General features: G+C 40.7%; 1 long non-coding RNA gene across 1 annotated transcript in view; it reads left to right on the forward strand.

The window, feature by feature from the left end:
- Positions 1 to 1,722: 1,722 nt before the first annotated feature.
- The window catches only part of LOC132827161 (uncharacterized), a 69,651-nt gene continuing 55,271 nt past the window's right edge, over positions 1,723 to 16,102 (forward strand). The window contains exon 1 of the long non-coding RNA XR_009645980.1: positions 1,723 to 1,788. This is a non-coding gene — a long non-coding RNA (uncharacterized LOC132827161). The remainder of the gene's footprint in view (positions 1,789 to 16,102) is intronic.

The following is a 16,102-nucleotide window of genomic DNA, read 5'->3' on the forward strand; positions in this document are numbered from 1 at the left end:
TTTTTTGATTAGAAATGGCTGCCTGAGGGAAGTCCTAATTATATGGCCGGATGTTTTTCAGGAAGGTGGTGGGGACTATCAAAGGAGCCCAGGCCACCTTGCTTATTGACCAGGAAGCAATTTATTATTCTGCAAGGCCTGCTCAGTGCCATTTGCCATGGGCACAAGTAGAAATCAGAAGCCTGGAAAGCAAATGAATCATCAAACCAGTCCAGTTTGTGGAATGGGGAGCACCAATCACACCAATTGTGGAGTTCAACCAGTTAATTCGCCTTTGTGGGGATTTTAAACAAATGGTAAAGTGCTTTTTAGCAACTGGATAAATACCCAATCCCTCATAGACAGGGTTTATAAGCAAAGCTGGCAGGAGGTTGACCTTCACGAAGACGGGCATGAGCCATGCATACTTGCAATTGTAGTTAGATGAGGTATCCCAGAAGTATGCGACAATTAATACTCATAAGGATCTGTACCAATATATGAGACTGTCATTTGGGGTATCTATGAGGTCCACTTTGCAGACCTCATTAAAATCACTACATCAGGATGTCTTTGCGGAGTCATTGACCATCGGAAACAACAATGTGAACTGCTCCATCCAGTTTCATTCGTTGCATCAGGCCAAGTAATGTGTTTGATAAAATCAAGTGGAGGCCATCTTGAAGGACGTTTCAGAGTCAGCCACATTGCTGTGGACCTGGAATCACAGGTATGAACCATATTCACATGTGGGCTAAACCAGGTAAGAAGAACAAATTTTGCTCCCTGAAGTTGGATTATTACAAAAATTATCAATCCTTTGTCATTACTAACCCAGTGAAATTTCCACGACACCACAACCTGCCCTTGTACAAATATGAAATATGAGATGTAAAATGACATATCCAATGTTTTTATGTCCCATAATCTGACATAGTAACAGAAGGGTAGCTAGAATTCAAAGAATAGAGCGCATCAGTGGATTTCAAACCTTCAAACTAAGTATAACAGTTATATTACAAATATTACCAACTTTTAAGGGGATCAACACCATTTCAATCCAAGTTAAACCACAATGTGATTTATAAATGGTAACTATAGCAACTATTGCATTAGCAGTGATGTTATATTTCTCTAATACTAGACAATGGTATGTTTTTGAAAAATATTCTCAACCTGATAGGTTTGAGCCTCCTTTTTACCATTGGCAATGTTATTGTCTAACTGAACGAGCAGAGGATGTGTCCAACTCTGTTTTTATCCACAAAACTACATAATGCACCATCTCTTCTGAATGGACGCAGGAACCAGATTTGTAAACTATTTGCAGTTCTTTCTAAAAAGAAATTATCCAGTTTACTGCTATTAACAGTGCTGCCAACTAACAGTTAAGAAGGAGCTATCGGAATATAAAATCAGTGTAAACTCTGGCTTCACTCCACACAGTTGGAAGGCCATCAATTCAAAGCAGTAATACGAGTGCGCCCAGTGCAGACCACCGAGACACATAAACTGTAAGATCTTGGAAGAATGATTCAGTATTTGAGCCAACTTTCTCAAACTGGCTATATGCGGGTAAAATTTAAATGATGTTATTACTGGAATAATGGACAAGCCAAATGCTGATAACATTCCAAACAATGCATTGTGGTTAACAGCTTCAGCTATCCTACAGAGCTTGGGGGAGAATTACTGCCATTAAGGACTGGGAAAAAGTAACAAAAAAAAGGACAAAAAGACTGAAAACTAAGCCAGGCAGATGGACTGAATGAAAGAAGGAAACAAAGTAGTGGAGAAAGGTTGGCAGAGGTAAGTTACCACACTGAACATTATAATCTAAAATACTGAAATACAAAAGTTGATGTCTCCATATTTCTGTAGCTGCTTCATTTTAAATGTAGTGGTCACAATGGTTAGCTGAGAGAAGCTAAATATAATCTTGATTGGTAAATATTAGTAACAGAGTAGCAACAAATGCTGAGCTCTTGAGAATGTCCTGCTTTACCTAGAGAGACTCAGCAAACAGATGTGTTTTTCATTATGCTGTATTGCAGATGCTGCAGAACATACAAACCCAAAAACTCATCAACATCTGTGGCTCACGTCCTCTGTGGAGACACTATGATAGGAGTTCCTAGCAGAGCTTGCACACCATGTCAACCTATTCCTGCCAGATCCTTAAAATTTTGTTCTGTTTGAGCAACAGAAACTTGAAATTAATGGGGCTGATTTTAACTCAGAGCAGGATTTTAACAGCCTCCTGTGATGGATTAGGCCGTATTTTCCTTTCACAAACACAGAGAAGCTCAGAAGGTCTGGCAGCATCTGTGGAGGGAGAAACAGAGTTAACATTTTGAGTCCATTGTAACTCTATTTCAGAATTGACTAAGTTAATTTGGACTCAAAGTAATACTCTGAAAGAGCAGGCATACCGGACCCCAAGCATTAACTCTGTTTCTCTCCCCACAGAGGCTGCCAGATCTGTTGAGTTTCTCCAGCAGTTTCTGTGTTTGTTTCAAACTTCCAGCGTCAGAAGTACTTTGTTACTATTCGAATCTAGTTAATTTTGCATTGATCTAAATAGCAGCCTGTACATGATGCTGTCGATTTTATACACACTCCCATCCATCCCTGTCAAGTATCCTTTTACCGTAAGCGACTAAATCTACTGAACCTTTGAAACATTAACATCACGGTACTTGCAAATCTGAACAGTACATTCAAGCCAAGCATTTTTGTGGCTTGAATGTCGATATCTTATGCTAAAGCCATGACTGCTGTAAAAGTATACAACTTAAGCCATGAAAACATTTCCTGTGGTTCTCGACAGCTTGGGTAAAAATAATCATCAACATTCAAGTCTTCTGTCTCTGTGCAGGAAACATTGTCAACAACAGGTCCTGGAAATGAACGAGGATGATGAGATACAAAGCTAAGTTTAGTGACGCTCACAGTATTGTGCTCAAGCTCGTCCCTTGATATTAAACTAATCACTTCTCCATCTTGCTTTTCTCTGCGCTCCATCTATTCCACAGATCTCAATTGTTCATTTGCAGTTTGCCAAGTCAAAGAGATGTTCAGTTAACCTTTATTGAAAATAAACCAGGGAACACCTCATATTTCTGCAAGGAGGTTTTATAACACATACTGCAGGTTAAAAGGAAATTGCACAAAGCAAAATGAAAACTAATATAGTAGAAACAAAAGAACATTTGTATTCAATTGTTTAAGAAGTCATGGAGCTTTAAAAAAATACTGGATAGTCTAATATATTGCATTAGGGAATGCTAAAAAGACAGCCATGCTGCAGAAACCTTCTGCCTTGCACTTATTAGGACAAAAGCAAGAATTCCAACTTTGTAAGTTATCACAACAATTTAGACTAGAAATTAAAAGGGCACTAGTTGGTTGGCAACTCACCTGTAATTGGCCAAGGCACTACCATCATTGCTTTGACTACAGAATAAGTTGAATGTCTGTGATTCTCCCAATAATAGAAATTGTTTCTAAAAGAAACATTTGAAAATGTACCAAGCAATGGTAGGTTCATATTTGAATATGATCGTTTCACCAGAAATAGAATTGAAGCTTCTTCTGGCAGATGAAGTCCATTTATTGGACTGAATATTAAACCAAACAAACCTCTCATCATTGACACTTCATTTCTGATGACAGGCCACATGCAAAACATTAACGTGTCTTTCTCTTCGCTGCTGTTTGACCTGTTGGATGTTTCAAACATTTTCCCGTTCTTCGAGATTTCTCAAATGTCTTTTTTTCTCCATAATTGAAACCATTTATTCACATTTCTGAACCTTAAAACTGACAAATCTTCCTGTAGCCATGACACACTGATCTCCAGGAAACGAATATACAAGCTCTGCATGATCACTCAGGTATGATTTTGTTTCTCTGCCCTCCCAACGACCACACTTTTTAGATGAGAGCTGGATGTTGGCTTTGGCCCAGAACATTCATCCTGTTCAGGTCAACATGACTTTCCAGCTTAAAAATGTACTCATCCATAATGTATAGATACTCCCATTACACTCTGGGTGCATATAAACATAGAGGAGCCTATCTGTGATAATTAGTGTACAGTTTTGACTTGCATTTGAACTTAACTGAACCCAGACAGCATTTGATTATAATTATTACTTCAGAAACTGAATGATTTACACATGCAATACGATTTTTTTTGTGTTATCTCAAAATCCATAATCTGCAATTTGAGATATTTGATGATCTTTGCATGCACTGAATAACATGTAACCTTTTGCCAGTGGGAATTGCCAGTCACCATAACAGAATAACAACCTCCCTGGGATTGACAGAGGAAGGTGAAGATCAATGCAACTTCCTGCAGCTTGTTATTTTATAGATTAGCTACATTTTTCCACTTTTTTTATGCCTGCAATGCTTGTTTAATTGCCACAAGTTCCTGTGCTAATATTTTTATCTGGAAGTAATAAAAGATGTCATTGTTCATGACAAACATAAAACGTATGCTGTGCAGACTGCAATCTGCACAGCCAAAATATGATGTAGTAGGAAAACTGGATATCAGTTGTGATAATTATAGATTTCTTGGAGCAGTTTTCCATGAGAGTTTTGAACCATGTGATCTGCTGTAAAATAGAAGACATGTAGATAAAATAAATAACGGGTAAAATTAGACAGAGTGTAAAGGGTACGAGTCTATAAAGGGTATGTGTCTAAAACAGGTACTGGTATAGAGGGACCTGAGTGTCTCTGTTCATTCATCATTGAATATACCAACAATAGGCTGACAGAATAGTTAACCAAACATTCAATATCCTAGTTTTGACTAATAGGGGCGCAGGGTACAAAAGCAAAGAAATTATGTTGAACTTGGTTCTGCATCAATTGGACTATCAAATCCAATCCTGGATTTCACATTTTATGAAGAACGTAAAGACATTGGAGTTAGTGCAGGGAAGGTTCCCAAAAATGTTTCCTGGGTTGGAGAATTTCAGCTATGTTGATAGATTGGAAAAGTTGGCACCACCTTCCTTGAAAACTTGAGATGAGATTTGATATTCAAACTGAACATTGAAAATCATGAGGAATCCAGACAGAGTAGCAAGGGAGAATTTTTTTCCCATTGGTGGAAAGATGGAGAACCAGAGGACACAGATTGAAGGCAATTGGCAGAAGAAGTAATGATGATATGCGGAAAAATGCTTCCATTGAGCAAATGGTTAGGATCTGGAGTGCACTACCTGACAGTGTGCTGGAGGAAGGTTCATTCAAAGCATTCAAGAGTGAATTGGATTGTTGTCTGCAAAAGACCAATGTATTGAAAAGACCAAGGTGTGGCACCCGGCGAATTGCTTCTACCGAGAGCTAGCACAGACATCGCCTCCCTCTGTGCTATAACTACTCTGTCGTTCTGTGACATGAACCACTTCAGTGATTGCTATTTTGTATTTTCTGCTCCAACTCTCAAACCATCTTTCATGAATGTCGTACGTTGCAGAGACAGGGTTGCCAGTTTCCTCCTCCCTTCCAACATACCCCCTGCTTTCCTGAGGCATGGGCACCTTACTGCATTATTACTCCTCACTCCAATGTGCATGCAGTCACCTTCCCACAAGGTTCATGGACCAGAACAGAGATAGTGATCCTTACCATTGTCCCTTTCCCACCCCGCCCCCTAGCGCATAGTGCAATGTTAATGATAACTGTAGCTAACTCAGACAGACAAAATGAAGGAACCAAACACTGGAGCCACTTTTCAAGTCAATTATTCCAACCCACTTCTTTTGGTAACACTTTTCTAAATGAGAACACTCTCATTATACACACTTTATCTTGACAAAGCGTGCAGTTTTTAACTTGCTACTTACCAGTTAACATTAATCTATTACTGAGTACAGCTAATAATTCGAATAAAAATCGTTGCTTGGCATTACTGTCTCCTGGCCCTTAAGTATTTAAGTAGTCTGTGGTTAAAAATTATATCGTGCTAATTTCAAAGCAGATCTATAGAAGGAGAAGGATGCTAATTGCTTCCATCACTGTTTTAAAAAAGCAAAGCACATCTTGCAAACATTCCCATGAAGGGTGATATTTCTTTGTTGCTGTCCATTAGGCTTTAAAAAGGTAATAATGCAGGAGCAATAAACTCAAAAGTGGCAGCAGCAGTAACACTCAGCAGATGGGTGAAACTTTTACATTCCTCTTGCCAACAGCCTCACTTTATCGAAAATGGAACATGCTGAACAAACCAAAACACATTCAAACTGCTCATTGTGTGATATGTACTGTAATCCTTCTGCTGCCTTTAGATTTTTGTTCATTTGGCTTGCTATGACAATTGCGAGTCATCATAACGGGTGACCTCCACTGTTCGCACTGCTGGTGGTGAAATATGACCCACATTCTTTGGAGGACTACACTCAAAACGATCTACTGCTTTCTGTAGTTTGGTGTTAAATGATTAAAACGTAAAAAGCTCATTTCCTTATAACATGTTCTCCAACAGGAGAAAGTTGGCTCCGATCTCAAATTATTCCCAGCAAGTGATTTCCCTTTGGTAACTAATTGATCTAAACCATGCAGCATACTGTGGGACTCAATTAGTGACTTGTACAACGTGCAGTAATAACGTTTTAGGGACTAGAGCAAACATGATTATATAATTGGCAAACATGTCATTGGGGACAGTTTAAGTACGGGGATACCTGCTGTTAAAGATGACGCCACCAGCCTAATTTTACCTTTTATGACAGGGCTATTAACACATTCTGAGGTTTTTGTGAGGTGACTAGGAGTCATTAACAGGGATTAATGATGCAAAGTGCAGGACAGAGAGAGTAAAAGGTCGCCTTAGTTCACTGGAACTCTAAAAGGGGAAAGGAAACTGAGTTCTTTTACCATCTTTGTAATTTCTTGCAATAAAATGCGTAACCAAACTTTCTATTCTGCATGTTGGGTGGAACCGAATGCACTAACAGATATTAAAGCTAAGTGCCTTTACAGCTGAAGGAATTTAACAAAGAAAGGAACTTGTGCCAAGCTACTCCTTTAACAGCTTTCTTCAAAATATATCAGAGCACAAAGTGGACCACATTTTGGAGTGAACTTACTGATTGTGTATATATATATATATATATAATATATTATATAGCCTTATTGATCATGATAACAATCTTGAACACAGCAAGATCCCACAAAAGGACACAGTTCAGTTTTTAATAATATATTTTTATAAAGAAAAAATAGATTTTTAAATATTACAAAAAATACAAAACAATGCAATTCAAAACAGTACAAAAATAGTACAAAACTAAACCCAAATAATAAAAAAAATTCCCCAACCCACCCTCCTATATGAATGTATAAACATATATAGAGAAGTATAAAATTAAAAAAAACTAAACTAGCTATTTAACTAACTAAATAAATACCTAACAACAAACAAGTAAATAGTAATAACTCAGCCCAGCCAAACAAAACACTCATACATTCACAGTTCCTCCTCCCTGGATATTGGACTCATGAAACACAATCGTGACGGCGATATAAAAGCCCTTGATAGTGTGGCAGATAAATCTGTGTCCAGGTATTTTAAAAAGGGTTGCCATGTCTTGTAAAAATTCTCAGTTTTGTGGTGTACCATATTTGTGAGAAAATCCAGGCAAATATGCTCCATAACAATCTTCCGCCAACTCGACAGGCCTGGGGGGGTTTTCTGATATCCAACCTAGCAAGATATTCTTCCTTGCACAGAATGTAAGAATATTGAAAAGTTTTGCCTTATGCGAGTCTGCAGGAAATACAATGGGTAGGCCCGAAAGGAGCGAAATAGGGTCCTTCTCCACCCCTACACCTAAAATCCTCTCCATTACACCCACCACAGCGCTCCAATATGTTTGAAGCCTGTCACAAGACCAAAGACAATGGGAAAGAGTACCCGTACAGACCTTGCACTTGGGGCATGCTCAAGATACACCAAGTTTAAATTTTGACAAACGGTCTGGGGCTAAGTGGACCCTGTAGAGAATCTTCAACTGTAAAGCATGGGTCCTATTCCTTGCATTCCCCCAAATATCATCTCATGCCTCTCAACATCCAGCTCTCTTTCCCACATCTTGCAGAGTCGATCAGACTCATCTGAGGTGGCACCCCCCATTTGGTGATATAGAGTACTGACAGAGAGTGTGCTCTTAGCCCTTAGTATCCCTCTTTCTGCATCAGATTTGTAGGGATTAGTCAAAAGTGTGGTCCTTTTTTGTATAAAATCCCTAACTTGAAAAAAACGAAAGAGGTCTCTATTAGGTAACTTGTATTTCCGTACTAATTGATCGAAGGACATCATTACATCTCCCTCAAATAAATCACCCATGCAAGATATACCCCTAGCTGCCCAATGTTTAAATCCTGAATCTATCATCCTGGTTGAAAATTCGCCATGCCCACTAAAGGTGTAAACAGAGATGTTTTGTCAATATTACCTTCCCTCTGCTGAATTGCCCTCCATGCTTTAACAGTATTGATGACTATTGGGTTATGACAATATTCCCTAACTGTCCTCACCTTGTCCAAAAACAGCAAACTGGTAAGGGGGCACCTTGCCTGGAGGCTTCGATATCTAGCCATATTGAAAGAGGGTCCCCACAAACCCAATCACTTACGTAGGTCAAAAGCGAGCTTAATTAGTAAGTTTTAATGTCTGGCAGGTCTACTCCTCCCAATCCGTGGGGCAACTGCAGTTTGGATAATTTAATGAGGGGCCGTTTACGGTGCCAGACAAAGGAGCTGAACAAACTGTTCAGTCTCCTGAGTGTTTGTTTATTGAAAATCAGGGGGAGCATCCGTATAGGGTATAGCAAACGAGGGAGAATATTCATCTTATTAAGCGCTATCCGACCCAACCATGAAACTGGAAGTGCCTCCCATCTTTGGAGATCTTGTTTAATTTTTTTCAAATAATTGAGTAAAATTGGCTTTGAACAGCCAGTCCAGAGCTGGAGTAATGAATATGCCCAAATACACAAAACCCCCCTGTGACCACCTAAATGGGAATCTATAGTCACTCTCAAGAGCCAACTCTTTCGTAAGACCATCATAGGCAAAGCCTCTGATTTAACAAAATTAATCTTATACCCTGAAAAAGTGCCAAACGTGTGAATGCATTGTATCAGGCAAGGCACTGAAACTGCTAGAATAGTCAAGAAAATTAGAACATCATCTGCATACAGTGAGATCTTATGTAATTTTGACCCCACTTCTGGAACTGATATATTGAGATCCCTACGAATGGCCTCTGCCAACAGTTCAATCACCAATGTAAAAAGTAATGGTGAAAGGGGACAGCCCTGCCGGCTGCCCCTAGAAATATTAAAATTGCTTGATTGCACCCCGTTGGTAATGACCGCAGCGAGAGGTACACTGTAGAGAACCTTTACCCATCTTATGAAAACTTCGCCCAGACCAATCCCAGTCTAGAGTATAAAAAAGATACGGCCACTCAACTCGGTCAAATGCCTTCTCTGCATCTAAAGAAATCACCAATCCCTGTATTGACTGCTGTTAGCATGCTTGAATTACATTAAGCAGCCTCCTAACGTTATTGGATGATCTGCAACCCTTTATGAAACCCGTCTGATCCTCTTTAATAAAAGAGGGTTACACAGTGTCCAGCCTTAACGCAAGAGCATTAGAGAAGATCTTAAAGTCCACATTTAAGAGCGAGATGGCCCTATATGAAGCACAGTCTTCCGGATCCTTCCCTTTTTTAAGGATAAGTGAAATATTGGCCTCTCTCAGAGATAGTGGGAGATAAACATGACTATATGAATCATTAAACATATTCAGCATTGGGCCTGACAGTATACTTATAAATTCCTTATAGAATTCACTGGGAAGTCCATCAGGACCGGGTGCCTTTCCACTCTGAAGCTGCCTCACAGCTTCCTGCACTTCTTGCTCTGATAATGGGGCATTGAGAAAGGACTGTTGTTCGGGAGTCACACCCGGGAGCTTCAGATCTCTAAAAAAGGATTCCATTTTGGCCTGCCCCTCCTCACAATTCTCAGACTGATATAACTTAGAGTAGAATCTCTGGAACGCCACATTAATCTTTTTAGAATCACATGTTAGGTTCCCAGACCCTTCCCTAATCGCTGTAATAGTTTGTGGGGCACTTCTCTTTCTGGCAAGGTATGCTAAGTATTTCCCTGGCTTGTCACCATGCTCGTATAACTTTGCTTTGCAAAAGCCAACTCCTTCTTTGCCGTCTGCGTGAGCACGGAATTTAGCGCAGACCACAGTGCCGTAATCCTCTGTAGTTTGACCAACGAGGGTCTGTCAAAATAGGCCTTCTCGGCTGCCTTCAACCGTGTATCAAGGAGATGTTGCTGCTCACCCTTCTGCCGCTTCCTACTTGTGGAATATGAAATAACTAACCCTCTGGCATAAGCTTTGGCAGTTTCCCAGAGAACAGATGAGCTATCAACCGAGCCTATGTTGATGTCTAGGAATCTCCAAAATTCCCTAGAGAAATACTCCACAAACTTGTTGTCCATGAGAATAAAGGGGTTCATTCGCCAGTACCTTGAATCCACTGTAACATCCTTAATTTTAACCATGAGGTACACTGGAGCATGATCAGAGATGCCAATATTACCAATCGTACAGGATGCCACCAGATCCAGAGTTACTGCAGGGGTCAGAAAAAAATCAATCCTCGTGTGACATCTGTGCAGATTGGAGAAAAATGTGAAATCCCTACCTGTAGGGTGGAGATACCTCCAGACGTACACCAATCCTAATTCCCCACACAAACCCAATAACTGTTTAGTTTGTGCCGAGGGGTATCGAGGGGCCTTTAGGCAACCTGTCTACTGTGGGGTCCATGAGGCAGTTAAAATCTCCCCCTATAATGATGTGCCGAGACTTGAAACTTATCAGTTTAGAAAAAGCATCTACCAAGAATTTAAGAGGATGAGCTGGGGGACAATAAACATTTAAAATGCCATATTCTTCCCCATTTATCAAGTCTTTAAGAATTACAAACCTCCCATATGTGTCTTTGACATATTCCAACAATTTAAATGAGAGATTTTTCCTTACCAATATAGCCATTCCCCTACTTCTGGTAGTAAATGATGAAAAATAAACTCAGTCAAAGCCATTCTGCTGTAATTTCAGATGTTCCTTGTCATCCAAATGTGTCCCCTGTAACAAAGCAATATCCACCTTCTCCTTTCTAAGACTCAAGAGTACCTTCTTCCTCTTAATTGGTGAGTGACTTACCTTGATATTCCAGGTACACCATTTAATCAAATCATTAGCCATAATCTTCTGCAATTACATTTAAATTCCAGAGAGGAGGAACCCGAACCACAAATTGCTGAGTCTTAGCGTCGCATGGTCCACCAAATATAAAAACTACATAAACTAAAACCACTACATTTAACAAACATACAAAATTATTAAAAAGAAAAGACAACAAAAACCAGAAAACAAACCAACATATAAAGCGCCAATAGCACTGAGTAGGGGAACTCACCCCCTGCCCAGAGGGGGCAACTACCCACCCCGAACTGCCCATAAATAGGCATCTAACCATCTCAACCACCTTCACTTCTCCCAGCTAGAGCCGCATCGCAAGCACAAGCTAAAAAGAATAAACACCCCATAGAATATCAATATGAATAAAAAAACATTCTTTTATTAAAAAAAGGGGGAATAAATACCCCATCCATCCTTTGGTATGTCCTAACTTAGAAATTTAAAATGTACATCTTAACCACCGCCAGACATTGTATGAACCAAATTATTATCAATAGAGGAAAAAAAAGGGGAAAAACAAAGTTCCATTTCTTTTACAGAATGATAAACGCTTACCCAAGCAGCGATATTTATACATACTACAATTGTTTAAATTAGATTAGTTTGTCCACAAAGTCTCTTGCCTTCTCTGATGTGTCAAAGAGATGCATGGATCGATCTAAGGTGATCTGAAGCACTGCCGGCTATCTCAGGGAGTACTGAATCCCAAGCTCCTTCAGTCTTCTCTTGACACCATCATACGATTTTTGTTTCTGGATCACTGCCACTGAAAAACCCTGAAAAAACATTATCTCAGACCCCTCGTAAATTAGGCCCTTTGAATCCTTCCCCTGGAGTCTGGAAGCCTCCATGACTGTCACCTTATCCCGGTAATGATGGAACCGCACCAGGAAAGGACGAGGGTGTTGACCCAGACCCGACCTCCGTGCTGCAACCCGGTGAGCCTTGTCTATCTTCAATCCTCTCATACCAGTCTCCAAGTCAAGGAATTTCTGAAGCCAATCTTCAACAAATTCCGCAGGCCGCTCACCTTCCTTATCCTCAGGCAGACCGATGATCCAAATGTTTTTTCTCCTGCCCCTGTTTGCAAGATCATCCACTTGGTCATGCAAATTACAAACCTGCGTCTTCAGGGCTTGGATCTCTTCCTTGAATGATCTGGCATCAGCTTCCACCACTGTGACCCTGTGCTCCACCTCATTCGTCCTCTTCTCCAGGTCTCCCAGCTGCTGCTCATGCTTCTGCAGCATGAGAGAGACTGGAGCCAGCTTCTCTTCAATCTGTTTCCCCAACATCTCGCGAGATTTTGAGAGCTGATTCACCAGGTCCTGGAGAGTAATCTGCTCTGAGGCTGCTGCAGGCTGAGCTGCAGGCCCGACCTCAGATGCTCCTCCTCCCTTTTGAGGCATTTCTGGACAGCTGAAAATACAAGCAAGTCAATTTTTAAATGTTTCTTGAGGCTCCACAATCTTTTCAACACCCCAAGAAATCCTGATGACCTGGGTTGGGTGGGTTAAAAGACCGTCCTGCTCCTGCTGCGATGCGAAGCTTTGCAGTGTGATCTTCTCAGATCGCCGCCATCTTAGATCCTCCCACAGCTCAGTTTTTTAACACAATGGTGAATGGGAAGGATGTTTAGCCAAGACACTGGGAGAAGTGCCTTGGTTTGTTTTACATGCAACTAAATATAATAGCATAGCTCAACTGCAGCATCTTTAGCAATGTAACGTACCCTCAGTCAATTTCAAAGAAGCTGAATGTGCCTCCTTCAATATAAGTGAAGCCAAAACAGTTGGTTTTCTTTTAGCTATTTAATACTGCATGACCTTTGTTTAGTTTTACAGTCATTACAAATGTTACATCCTTGAACTGACTTAAAAGCAGGACTAGTTATGGCAGATTCTGATAGAAGCAAATATATAACAAAAACAATGTCAGAGCTGTTTTATTGTGGGTTTGTTTCTGATAGAATTAGTACTGTGGAAAACCTGGAATCGCGAAATGGCATGTGACATCAAGAGGCAGAAACAATTTGTGTGTTTGGAGACCTGGCCTACCTTTCAAAAGCATCATACTTTAATAAAATCTTTGTAACTCTTCACTTCAGGGATTGTTTTGACACAGGGCGAGTTGTGATATCAGGATAATACCTGGCTCCTGACCATGCACTGACAGCCGGCAGGATTGAAGTGGTATCTTCCTAGCGACGCCATGTCTACTGTCCAACGAAAGACATTAGAAAACATCTGCAAGCTACCCATTTGCCAGCACTTCCCCCATATCCCTCAAAACCCTTCCTATTATTATACCCATCAGGATGCCTTTTAACTGTCTCCACCACTTCCTCTGGCAGCTCATTCCATACACACACCACCTTTGGGTGAAAACATTACCCCTCAGGTCCTTTTTACATTGTTCCCCTCTCTCCTTAAACCTCTGCCCTCTAGTTTTGAATACTCCCACCCTCAGAAAAAGATCTTGGCTCTGTACCATATCCATGCACCTCAATCTGGATACTGTGAGCAGTTTTTGTCCACTTATTCAGGAAAGGTGTCACTTTGTTGCAAGCAGCTCAGAGAAGGTTCATTAGGATGGTGCCTGGTATGGAGGGGTTGTCTCATGAGCAAAGGCTCAGCAGTTTAGGACTCTACTCACTGGAACTTAGGAGAATGAGAGGTGATCTCATTGAAGCATATTGGACTTTGAAGGGACTGGACAGGTACGTGCTGAGAGGATGTCTCCTCTCACCTTGTGGGTGGCACGGTGGCACAGTGGTTAGCACTGCTGCCTCACAGCACCAGAGACCCGGGTTCAATTCCCGCCTCAGGCGACTGACTGTGTGGAGTTTGCACATTCTCCCCGTGTCTGCGTGGGTTTCCTCCGGGTGCTCCGGTGTCTTCCCACAGTCCAAAGATGTGCAGGTCAGGTGAATTGGCCATGCTAAATTGCCAATGTGTTAGGTGAAGGGGTAAATGTAGGGGTCTGGGTGGGTTGCGGATCGGTGTGGACTTGTTGGGCTGAAGGGTCTGTTTCCACACTATAAATAATCTAATCTCATGGGAGAATCTAGGACAAGAAGGCCATAGTGTCAGAATAAATGAGTGCCAATTCAAAACTGAGCTGAGGTAGAATTTTGAAACTCCCTGCCACAGAGGTGTGGGGTGAGAGCCCTTGTGTATATTTAAGGTTGAGATAGTTGCTTGATCATTTGGGGAAACCAAGTGGGGATAAGGCATAAAATGGATGGAAGGAATGTCAGATCAGTCATGATCCTATTGAATGGTGGAGCAGTTCAAGGGGCCGAATGGCCTACTCTTCTTTGGTATGGTCTTATTTGTCACCTGTACCAGTATGAGTTGCTATGTAAAGACGGTTTGGAGTAGTTCACTGACAGCAATCAAGTTTTTTGCTCTGTCCTAGTCCCATCTAGTGATTAGTGATAGAGGATACATCAACATATGTTCCTGGATAACAAGAAGGTTTATTGCATGATAGCAGTAAGTACAATTCATTTGATTAGGCGTAATTCCTAGGATCCAGGGAGTTGGTACAGGTACATCTTCTCTCCTCACAAAAGCTAGAGTATAATGCCTTGCTGCACATTGTAGACAGTGGAGACATCAGGATAATGGGTAGAACCAACTGAACCATGAACTTATATCATGCCAATCAGTGAGGCCTATTCTGTACGTCGCATATGAATATACAAATATATGAATTAAGAGCAGGAGAAGGTGACCCACTCTCTTGAGCCTGCTCCACCATTCAATTAGATCATGGCTAATTGTATTACTACATATGCCTGCTAATCTCGAGTAACATTTCACCCATTTGTTTCAAGAATCCATCTACTTACATTGAAAAAGTATTAAAGGAGCTTGTGTCCACTGTCATTTGAGGAAGGAAGCCCCCTGCACCCACAATGAGCAATGCTTATATTTGTAACAGTGACCGCTAATTCTAGTTTCACCCACAAGAGGAAACAACGATTCCCTATTAAAACTGCTTGGGCAGCTCTGTTTCTTTCATTGAACATTTTCCCGATGACAGATGTTGAACTAACTAGCTTATAGTTTCTTGTTTTCTGGTTCCCTTTGTTTTTTGAGTAAAGGAGTTGGATTCACTCCCTACCAATCTAAAAAAAAATCTGCCTTGAGTCTGTGGAACTTGACAAAATTAGAATCAAATATCCAAGTCATCACTTCTTTTAAGATCATGGGATGATGTCCATAAGGATCCAAGCCGCAGCTCAAGCAATGTACCACTTCTCTGGTGATTGTCATTTTCTTGAGATCCTCCCTTCCATTTCAGTCACACCTAAGTACATAACCATTAAAAACAGTTGGTTTGTTATGGAATAATTTGTAAAGAACTAAATTCAGGCCACCTCATTTTAATTTGCCTTATTTCAGTACGTGACAAGAAGCTGCAGAATGTCCAAGCAGACACAGAGGAAGAGTTGAAAAGTGTGGCGCTGGAAAAGCACAGCAAGTCAGACAGCATCCGAGGGGCAGGAGAGCATTGTTTCGGGCATAAGCCCTTCATGTGAAATCTGGAGGGGGAAGAAATCAAAGTAATAATATCAGGACCCCAATGAGTCACAATGTCATTTTATGTTACTTTTCACAAGAACATTGATGGTCTGCCTTCAATTCACTGTGAAAGGATGAAGACCAATTGGCATTATAATTTGCATAATTTCCACAGGAATGCAGTCACGAGAATATTTTCATTTGCACTGAAGTGCTAGCTAAGAGGTTTATTTGAAATAGAATTGCTGAAAAATTAATAAAGTTTCAAA

The sequence above is a fragment of the Hemiscyllium ocellatum genome, chromosome 24, assembly GCF_020745735.1.
Source record: "Hemiscyllium ocellatum isolate sHemOce1 chromosome 24, sHemOce1.pat.X.cur, whole genome shotgun sequence".
Classification (NCBI taxonomy): Eukaryota; Metazoa; Chordata; class Chondrichthyes; order Orectolobiformes; family Hemiscylliidae; genus Hemiscyllium; species Hemiscyllium ocellatum.